The sequence below is a fragment of the Falco peregrinus genome, chromosome 1, assembly GCF_023634155.1.
Source record: "Falco peregrinus isolate bFalPer1 chromosome 1, bFalPer1.pri, whole genome shotgun sequence".
Classification (NCBI taxonomy): domain Eukaryota; kingdom Metazoa; phylum Chordata; class Aves; order Falconiformes; family Falconidae; genus Falco; species Falco peregrinus.
In genome coordinates, this window is record NC_073721.1 from 114,050,787 (window position 1) to 114,061,841 (window position 11,055).

The 11,055-nt window shown below is 44.5% G+C and overlaps 1 protein-coding gene across 2 annotated transcripts in view; it reads right to left on the reverse strand.

The window, feature by feature from the left end:
- MAPK6 (mitogen-activated protein kinase 6) overlaps positions 1 to 2,867 on the reverse strand; it is a 31,629-nt gene extending 28,762 nt beyond the window's left edge. The window contains exon 1 of one of the 2 annotated variants that reach the window (XM_027792525.2): positions 2,628 to 2,867. The gene's annotated coding sequence lies outside the window, so the exon portion shown is untranslated. Of the gene's footprint in view, positions 1 to 1,913; positions 2,126 to 2,627 lie in introns of those variants that run through there. The other variant, XM_027792523.2, reaches the window with a different exon arrangement.
- Positions 2,868 to 11,055: the final 8,188 nt, after the last annotated feature.

Here is an 11,055-nt window from a genome sequence, read left to right on the forward strand (position 1 = left end):
GAGGCTCCTCTCCCTCTGCAGAGCAAACACAGCATTTGCAGGAATAAAGCTCTGCTTATATAAGCTTCCACAAATGCCAAGTCTGACAGAGGAAAAACTTCTGGTAAAAAATTATTTTTTGTCTTTTCAAGAGATCTAATCTATCTTCTGTGCATTCCTGACCTTCAGAAAGTATTTTCATCTCACACATTAAGTATAACAATCCTCTTAACAGGGGAACATTTTGTTAGAGCTTTAAATTGGGTTACGTAAATTATTTGTAGTTCTGACAGCAGGTTTCTCTTCCGTCCACGAGGACAGTTGTTACGAGATTGCTACAAGGTTCATTCGCAATCACAGCAGATAATCATCTGAGGGAACTGTTTGAAATGAGATTTTATCTGGGGGATATGCTACAAGTTTATCAAGGCTTTTCATAAAAGCAGCATTGTTGCCAAAAAATTTGCAATACAGTAACCTGCATGAGAATTAAGAAACCCCTGATGTGAATTGTAAGTTGAGAAAAAAAAAATATTTCCAACTCCCACAAACTTCAGGAGGAACAGAACACAGAGGGGAAAAAAGCCAACCTATGGTGGGACTGAGCATGTCTCAATCCACAAGTTTACTCTTGTTGACTACAGTGGGAATTGCAAACAGTCAGGATTGGCTCTTTGTTTCCACTAAGTACTTGCTCAGAAAAAAGCAGAGTGGAAAAATTATTCAAGAAGTAACAGCACTACTCTTAGCATTACATCAGAGCAGTCAATGACTTAGAAACACATTTTGCAGTACTCTTGTCACTCTTTCTTTTCCCCAGTCCCTAACTGGGCATGGGGTTAGACACAGATTTTGAATGGGAAGAATTCTCAGGCAGTAGAAGCCTCCCACATCCCTTTCTCTTGTCACTGGTAAGGCTGGTGAGGAAAAAAAAAAACTACTGATTTCTTCAGGAATGGGAAAAAAAGGGCATCATGTATAAATTGGGATTAATTTTTTAGGTTCTCAATTATATTTATGGGCCATTTAAAAAAAAACAACAAAGCAATAAAAGGGTATTTTGTCCATATGGAAAGCATTTTGTTTGACTTTTAAGAACACTCATTTACTGAAACAAAATTTTAAAATGAAAAATTTCTTATCAAAATATGCAAATTTCATTTTAAAATCTTTGTAAGAGCTTTTCAGATTTTTTTTCTCCCTAAGTAACAAGGGCGGTGAGATAAAAATTTCATCCAATGCTAAATATGAGCAATCGAGTAAATCCAGTAAACCTGATTTCTACACTCTCTGGCTGGCATTAAGTTCTTCACAACAGTGGTCCAGAAACCAGTAAACTCAGCCATCCCCTCTGCAGCATGAAAGTACTTCAAGGAGTGACATTTTCAATGAACAAAAAGCAGTGGGTTTGTAAACCACACACACCCACACACAAACACAAGGACCACGCAAAAGGTGCTCAGCAGAGGAGAACCTTTACACACAAAATTTAACATCTGCTAACATTTCCACATCTGCCTAGGAATGCTTTACCTTGGTATTTTCAATCGTATTGAGCTCACTCAGGGTGTTTTATCTTTCCTTCACGTTCCCTCCCCTTCTTTGTTTGATGCCAAATATTTATTTTCAGCAGTCTATACAAAGTTGTCTCATGATTTTATTAGCAGTCCCTCATGTAATACTTTATCTACAGAGAATGCAATGCATTAGTGCTAGGTACAATGTTAGGTATTCCTCTGAACTATCTACAGACACTAGCTGACTAATATACAATGATTTTATTTATATAAAAGACAATGTATTATTATTTTGGTAATTCTCAAAGAGACAGATATGTTTTTAAGTGTTAGTTAGAAAGGCTGACCTTAATCCTTTATACTTCTGTCTCTCTAAACAAACAGATCTCACAGAATACACACAGATATTTAACTTACCATTACTGAAGCTATCTTTTGACTTCCTCAGTACCATTAATATTTAAGCAGAAAGAAGAGACCAAACAATTATCCTAATGATACCACACCAGGACTAACAAAGTAATTTTAAAAAAGTCATCCAGAAGAAGAGAGAAGGTCGACCAGAAAACGCGAGTCAGGAATAGCTGTGCTCTGATGAGGAGGGGAAGGTTATGTTGCTGTGATATGAGTAGTTCACAGCTGTTACTCTAGTAATAATTCATCATATTAATATTTAAATGAGAGGAGGAGGAGGGCACAAGATTGTGTGTGACTCAATGGTCCCTCCCTGTCCTTAAGCAGAAAAATAGGCCACCAATACAGAAAGAGCATCAGGAGCTATAGAGTGGGAAGGTTTGTTTTCATTACCTCATGAATAAAAGTGGGCAAACTGGTCCCTGAAGAAGTCTAGAAATTATCCTGGTTTTACTCTTGCAAGTTAAACTCTGTTTCTACCCTCAGAAGCAGCCATTACCTAACGAACAAATCGATGCAGCAACCAGTGCTCTAGGTCTGTACGTGGTGTTTCTTGGATTTCAGAATATTTCCAGCAAGCTTCTATGCTTCCTGCAAAGAGCTGTCCGTGAGAGCCTCCCCTGGCAGTTCCTCACAGGGAACTGCTGCATCTCTGCTGTACTGTGCCATTTATCTACAGACACGTTGATAAGAACCATTTCTTTAATCAGGGCTTACCTCGGCTTGTTCTATTGGACCATCGGGGTCTCTGGCATGGGCAGGCTCTGGAGACCCGAGGAGGAGCTGGAGTGGCTGCTTGCAGGAGATGTTGCAAGGAGCAGAGCCTCAGCCCTAGGGAGCATGGGGGAGCTTCAGGAGGTAGAGCAGCAACACCCAGCAACAGCAGGCTCAGCACAAGGTGGAGGGCTGGAGGAAACAGCTGATGCAGGCATAACCCAGACAGATGTGGGTGGCATCCCTGGCAGGAGAGGCAGCCTGACAACACTTGGTTGCATACAGGGTTGCACAACTTTATCCAACAGTTCAATATAAACACACCTCTCACGTGCTAGTTTTTTGGGGGTTGGGATTTTCTTTTTAGTTCTGTACAGCTCCTCCTTATTAGCAGAAAGAGTGTTACTATGACACCCTGGCTGAGCATCGCCTTGTTGGCTATATAACTTTATAAAGATAATAAGCAACAATTTAATCAGAAATACAGACATAGGCTCCAGAAATGGCCATAAGGCTAAATAACAAATAGTTTGCAACAGAACAAATCCACAGAGAAGCATTCAGCTTAGTGCTTGGCATGAAAATACAAGGTACAAAAAGTACAACCACTCAAGGATGCCAAACTCATGCAGTAACATCAGTTCTCAGCATACCAAGGTAAATTCTTCATCAGAAATTTTCTATTTTTTCCTACTCAAACAGAGACATCCCCTCCACTTCATTTCATTAGCCTAATCCTTCAAGATCAAGTTTGCAAACAGCCTGACAGTGTTGATATTATTTTTAGCTGACTGATACAGAGGTTTTATTTGCAGCATCCTGTACAACAGGATTTGTGTTTATTAATACACTGCAGAAAACACTACTCATCAGATCTTCTCCATATCTGTTGTCAGTGTCCCAGTAGAGTGACCATTTAAAATTGGTTTTCATAACCTGCTACAAAGGTTTGTACATAAAGCAAAATCAGACCCCTGGGCACACTGGAGGAATGGGGAGTTTTGATCTAGACTGCTTGCAAGGGTAGCTGATGAGGGTCTGCAGGAAGATACTGGCTTCTCTGTATTAGTAATTACACTAATGCAGGAGAGGTTAGGCTCTTCCTCCTTGGGTTTTGGTAGTGCTGGAAGAACAGATGAGCCACGCTGGCTTTAATCCCCAGCAGAGCCCTCCCTGCAGCTCTACCACTGCTGCCGCCTGATGGGTAGGACAGATAGAGGAGGCTGGAATTAGCCCCCTACCTCGTTAGCACTCCCAGCTGGGACTCACATGTTCCCAGTCACTTGCAGAGGCAGAAGCCATCCTCCAATTCCTTGAGCCTCTGTGTCAGCCTCTAGTGACAGCTCTGGCCCCAACAGGTATCACCCAATTACTGTGAGGTTGGAGATCATTTTCACTCCCAAAGCTGCAGCCTCACTAGTATCTCAGCAATTACAGAGCTCAGTCTTCAGCCAGCCTGGATGCTGAGCTGTGTCACTGGCCACAGAGGAGTTGAGCAAAAATGCTGGAAGAAGCAGAAGAGTTCCCTCCTAAAGTAGCAAACCTCTCTCTGCATGAAGGGGTTGTGTCTGGCCCACTGGAACACAAAATATTCACTGCTCCCTATAGTAGTAGTACAAAATATGATTTAAAGTAAGTCAAACTCACTCCCTTCTTCCTTGTACATCCTCCTCCATACTACATAGACACATACTATTTCAGAACCAAAATCCTCCTTGTGCAAGTAGTTGTCCAGATTTCAAAGCATTCATGTGCAATTTCTAAAATAATCTGCAGAGCAGTTTCCCATTTTCCCATTGATCTTCAGTAGCCTGAAAGCAGCTGAAGTTAGCAAGCCAAAGAGGTCTCACCACTATTCCCTCCTTCCTTTTAGTCTGCATTTTAAAAAGCAACTGCATGAAGCACAGTAATACACATTAACAAGGAGAGAAGGCTAATGCATCATTTTAAATCAGAAGAAAAACTGTGGACAAAGGTTAAAAAGTCTTTGCAACCACTGAATTGTTAATTGAAGGTGAATGTGTGACAGAAGATAAACATTTTCAGGTACAGATTGGGTCAGCTGACATTTTTAATAGCTTCCATAAAATGCCACATGGCAACAGCTTTTGCACCGTCTTTACGGGCAACCATCAATTTCCAGCTGGGCTTGGTGGCAACCAGATCAATGTACAAAGTTTGAGGAGGCCCAGAAGCCCAGGCTCAGATTTGCTCTTCTTCCAGTCACAGAAGAAGTTGCTAGTTTAATCCAAATCCATGGTCTTGGTTCAGGAGAGTCTCCAGCCTTTGTTGACAAGTACCTTTGAGGTCAAGGCTTTTTCAGGCTTTGTCCAATGTCTACCCAAATGCCATCCCATTCCAGCCTATGCTCTTAGTTAAAAAGGAAAAAAAAAAAAAAAAAAAAAAAAAAAGAGGCATATTCACCGAACTATTTTTGTTTCTAAAATACAATATTAGCAAGGAAATCCTGCCCAAGGAAGCTACCACTAATCTCAAGTGCTCTTGAGTGCACTTTTGTGCTGAAATTCCTTTCCTGTGGATTTGGGGGTAGCCTCCATTCACCTTGGCAGGAGAAGACGTGTCAATTAGAGAAGGACCAAGTATAAAATTCAAAAATTGGTCAGTGGCATTTAGCTCTGTTGTTGAGTCTCATTTAAAGAGAAGTAACCTAACTCCTGCCTCAGGAGGTATCACACCATTCATTCATTTCTTTTACAACCAAGCATCAGGCTCCCACCACAGTCACAGAGCAACTCAAGGATGTAGAATTCACTGCAAGGCTGGCCACTGCACTTGCCCTAGGAACAGAGGGGTCTGTGAAATGCCATGCTGGCACCAAAACCCCCAAACCCTCATCACATGCAAATTCTAAGTTAATTAGCAGCACTAGGGTTTAAAGGTACAACCACCAGATGCAGACTGCTGGGGCAAGCCTGTGGTGTGGTCAAACACAGCCTGCACCCATGTCCAACATTTCCTTAACCAGATGGGTCCCATGGCTTGCTCTTTCTAGATGGAACTGGGCAGTTCTGCTTCCTGAAGGCCACACCAGCAGACAAAGTCCCCTCTGGCTCTGTAAAGGCCACATGGCCTGCTTGAGGAGCTAACAAATGGTCTCAGAACTGCTGTGTCTAACTTGGATTTCGAGTAACAGCAGCAACAGCAGCAATGCTTACATAGTTGTTTAATCAGTCAAAAAAGAGGGGTAGGCTTTTTATAGTTTAAGCTTTATGAAGTGATAAAGATCTATTAATCATCTAACATACAGTTTATCTACAGACAAATAGGTTTAAAAATAGAGCAGGTAGTTTCATCCCCCCCCCCCCCCCCCCTTTTGTTTTTTAACTGGTATGGAAACTAAAAGAAAGCTGTCAGATGAGGAAAAATAAGGCTGCTGAGAATGCTGAGCACAAGGTTATGGCTGAGGACTGCAGTGAGAGCTTCCTTAATTGTATCTCCCTGATGAGAGGTCAGATCTTAGGTACTCTCAAGTGGCCCTTTTCTGTAATGAGGATCTCAGTCTCTGGCCTATTCATGTTTTTCCTTTCTCTGCACTTGGTCCAGGAAATCACAAAGCTTGGCATTTAACTACTGGAATCAATGCAAAGACTTCTGCCTTTTAAGTGTTTGGCTCTGCCTTAGAGTTTTTTAATCTTTCCTTTCCCAAATGTAAGTGATTGACAGGAGCGTGCATCTCTGGGTCAGTTTTCAACTTGTGATCCAAACAGCTCCCCTTAACTTGGAAGAAATCCCAACAGTTTCCCAAAGAATTTTCCTTGGGACAGTCTGGAAACCCTCCTTGTCAATAAATAATTTCTACCAAGTGAAACACTGACAGAGCTACTCCACTCAGCTAACTATGCCATGAAACATTAACCTCCTTCCCTGTCCCATGGTGGCAGAGACTGTGTTGTGCTGCTTCGTGACCCATGATTGACCTCACTGTGGACTCCTGGATTTTCAGCACAGCTCCTTGAAGCTCGGTGTTGAGTTACACGGCACCTACATTTAAAGAAGCAGATGGGAAAAAGCAACTTTGATTTCTTCCTTGTCTCTACTGGGCATTATATACAGTGAGGGGGGCAGATACTGCCCAGACCATCTGTTCCTCATCCAAGGATGCTCGGTTTTCCTGACACATGCACTCCCCCGCAGCCTGGCAGCGGTGCTGCCTGATGGAAGGGCTCTGCCTGCCATCATCTAGGGCTCTCGCTGCTCCAGCACACTCAGAAGAGTCGGCTCCGAGGGCTGGGGAGGAAAATGAGAACTATGCTGCCAAGGTCAGAAAGGGCAGATGCCCACTGCAGAACCAGATGGCTATGGGACCTCAGGGGCCACCCCCCTGCCCCGTGACACAGCATGTGTCCCTGACAGAGCTTCCTGGATACAGCCATGCCCAGCAGTCAGCAGCACAGTTGGGCAGCACCAGCAAGGCCAGTAGCACCACTATCACCTCAGAGGTCTCTCAGGCAGAGTGACATGGGTGGCACGTACTTGAATGCCATTACATGTTTGGTTGTGCCTGTAGGGAGGAAGGGCACAAATTTGTACCCATTGCTGCTGGGCAGGAACCGTGACTCTGGAGACACCAGGGCTGTCATTCCACAGAGCTCCAGGATCTTGTGATAAATTCCTGAGTGTTTCAGAGGGTGAGATGCTCTCAGAGACCCCTCCTCACTCCAACAACCCCACCAGAGAGGGTTTGCCTAGAAGAAGGTCATGAATGATGCCAGAGCAGCACATGGGCAGGAGTCACCTTGCCAGAATCCTAACTGACACCTATGCCTCTGGCTTTTCCCTACCCACTCCTTCCAACCTCACTGCTCCACTGAGTAGTTTCTCTACACCCACACTTCTCCACACCCACAATTCTCTCTGCTCCACCTGTCATAAAATGCAGCCTGGCTGTACCGACAAGCCCACGCCACACTCTTCACTCTTGCTAGCAAGTGCAGAAAAGGAAGCCTCATTCAAGCCCCTACTCTTGGGGTACAAATCGAGCAGAGCACCATATCTCCCTTCCTGCCTCATCTCCAGAGGAGCTTTAAGCCTGGTGTCATTGCCCTGCACAGCTATCCATCTCAGAAGGGCTGCATGGCTTTGCCAAGTCTGTGCCAGCAGCCCAGAGCTATTTTGTAATTAGGATGCTTCACTCAAGCAAGAGTTGTTAAGAGAGACAAGTATAGAAGAGTGTTTTGTGGAAAGGGCTGGGTAAAGAAAAATAAACCAATTTAATGTTCTCACAAAGAGCACACATCCAGAAAAAAAAAAAAGGCAAAGATTTTTCTTTGCATTAAAAACCAAACCAAAACAAACCCCACTTTTCCTTCAGTGCAAAGAGACTGCGCAGCCTCCTGCAGAAAGGCTGTTTGTTACAGCCCTGCTAGCTGGCCCAGACTTGACAGTGCTGCACTAGGAGAAAGAAAAAAGCCAAAACAAACAAAACCCCCACTCTTACTCAGAAGTCAGTCCTCTGCCTGCAACCTGCACACACTAGTCACGGCACAACCAGGACAGCCAAGGAGAGATTAGGTCAATTCACAGGAACAAGCTCACACAGCTCAGAGTCCATAGCTCCCTGGAGGGCCCCACGCTTTCCCCAAGGCTGGCCAAGTCTGGCAGGGGCAGGTCCCGCTCTCCCCCTTGTGCCCTGGCTTCTCTTTGGAACTTGTGCTCGCAGGGGCCTTGGGCAGCTCCTGAGGGACGCAGCGGACAAAGTACATGCTGTGTCCTGGCCAAGCTCTGCTGGGCACACGGGAACAAAGAGCCCTAAGCTGCCCTGTACTGGATATGAGACTCAGGTTTTGGGCTGCCCATTTGCATGTTCATTAAGAGGTGTCCAGTACCAGTCTGCAAGGCTCAGCAGAAGAAATCCAAAGGAAAAGCCATATGGCCCTCGGCTATCTTGCTGTCCAGTTAGCACCTCTACTTACGAATGCTGCTCCTGCCAGGCCAAGTACCTCACCCAGCCTGGAGCGCCCAGCACCGAGACTGATGTAGATTTGGCCTTGGCACTGCCACCTGTGTGGACTGCGCTGCCTGCTGGGTGCTGGCCACCTGGCAAGTCCTCAGCCTTTTTTGCCAGCTCAGCATGAAAAAGTTGTCAGTGGAGCTATCTGTGGGATGGATACTCTCTTGGCTGGCATCTCCCTCCAGAGCTTGTGGCCAAACTCTTGTTATTTTGCCTTCAGCACCAGCAGCGCCCATACTTTCAACAGAGATGCTAAAGCAGGCTGAGATATTGCTTGAGAAACCCAGCTCTCTGCTCTACCCGCTTTGCCTGCTCAGCCTCCCTTACAGCCCTTCTTTGCTTCAGCTAAAGTCATTTCAGCAGCCTGGACAGTAAAACGTTTAGCCTCAAGGTCACAGCTGGGAGGAAGCTGTAGCAGGGCAACATAATTGTGACCATCCTTATACAGTCCTACAAATTGTCTGAAGATAGGTGGTTGCACATAAGAGATGGTGTTCGCGTGTGTTGTACATGCCCAACCATGAGAGGTAAATCCATAAGGAGCAATTCACCCTGCTGCCTACTGACTTGACCAGAGGAGTTTGGATGTGCATATTCTGAGGCTAGAAGCATAACGTCCACAACAGATACACCACCCCAAACACAGAAATATTCCTGTCACATCCTCACTGTAGCTGGATCAGTCTTGACCCTGTAAATGAACAGTATTTAATGCTGGTGAAGGTAGCAAAACCTCCCTCAGGAGCTCAAACTCTAGAATAAATAACTGTTACAGGGAGGGAAAACAGGGGAAAGAGGAAAGGGAAAGAAAGAAGGGAAAAAATTCAACAGAGGTGGCATTGTGCATGAGGATCGGGCTGCTTAAAGTGCCATAAAATCCTTTACACAAATGTTCTTGCAGAAAAACAAAATAGCAGCTATTCTCAGGGGAACTGTAGCTACCATCAGCGATTATTACAACAGCCTGAATGATGAGGTATTTTTACCTTTTTGAACCAGATGCTATCACTAGTGGTATGTACCACATCACTAACGGTATGTACCTGTACACTTAGACAATACTTTAGATCAGCATACCAATTTCAAATGGAAACTGTTTAATACATTTATACACCCAGGCTGTGTAGGGCTTTGTTCAAAAACCGTCTCTCATGGTGAGGTAAGGGACAGAACTGAATGCAGCCATTAACTGTCAATCAAAGCGCACATCAGTTTATTCATGACTTTCCTTACCCCTGGGAAAGGATAAACACTTTAGAAATCCCTCAGTTAAATCTCTCCAGGACAGTCACATATTTGCTTTCAATATCCTACTTTTAAAACCTTTTGTCCCCGTCTACTGAATTCACTACAGGCAGTGTTGGTACAGCATTACACTTTTTTATTTCCATCCTTGCTTTTGCCAGAAGGTTAGTCAGTATCTTGAGTCCTACCCCGCTTGCTCAGACAAAATCTCACTGATTGCAAAGATGAATGGGGCTCATTTCCTTATTTTGTCCCACAGGACAAGAAACATACTTAATAATGCTCCAGGTTACATATCGCTTGTACATACTGCCAGGGCCTTCCAGTGCTGCCTGTTCCAGAGCAGATTTCCTGTATCCCAGACAGCTTCCCATTTAACCGGGCACACGCTTCCTTCCCACCACGCAAGTGGGACCGTAAGTACCTACAATCCTACATTATTAAGCCCATATCTCCTGAGCAGGTCACAAGGGCATACTGGAAGCAAAGAGGTAGTGTTTAAGCTGCCAAACAGCCATTCTTTCATCAGAGCAGCAGCAAAACCAGCACTGCACAGATCCAAAGAGGAAATTCTGCCATAATAAGCTTAGATCAGAGTACAAAGTAGGTGGAAACATGCCAATTAATGACTTCCAGCTCCAGCATGGAGAGCGTGCTGGAGGAGGACAAATGGAACAGTGTCTGTCCTTCAGCTTGAGAAGTCACAAAGCTCCTTTCTTCTACATGCTTCATTTGTGTATTTGGAGAGGGGGTGGCTTTAGGGATGGACACACACAATGACAATTAGAAACATGTCACACATTTTGATCTCAAATCAGACAGGCTCCCCCAACATTTTGTATCATTAATAGTTGACCCTTTGTTTAACCTGTTACAGGACAGAGGTATTACATGACTTCAGATGTCGCACTGAGTCCTAAGACCGGTACTGCTTCTCCCTTGGGGTTGGGAAGGCAGGGAAGGGAGGGAGGGTTGGGAGCCCACCACCTCCACATGGGTCCCTTCTTTCCTTACTCACAAATTTTAGCCTAGGCACTTCCAAAGGATACTGAACTTGTCATTGAATAAAGGGCACAGTCACAACCTCATCTTTCACAGGACACAGAGAAATTCTCCAGTATGAAGCCAAGACATCCAACCAGGACTACAGGACAAGGGAAGGGAAAGAAAACTGTCTACGACCTGCCAGTGGATTAGCACTGAAATGAAGACTGA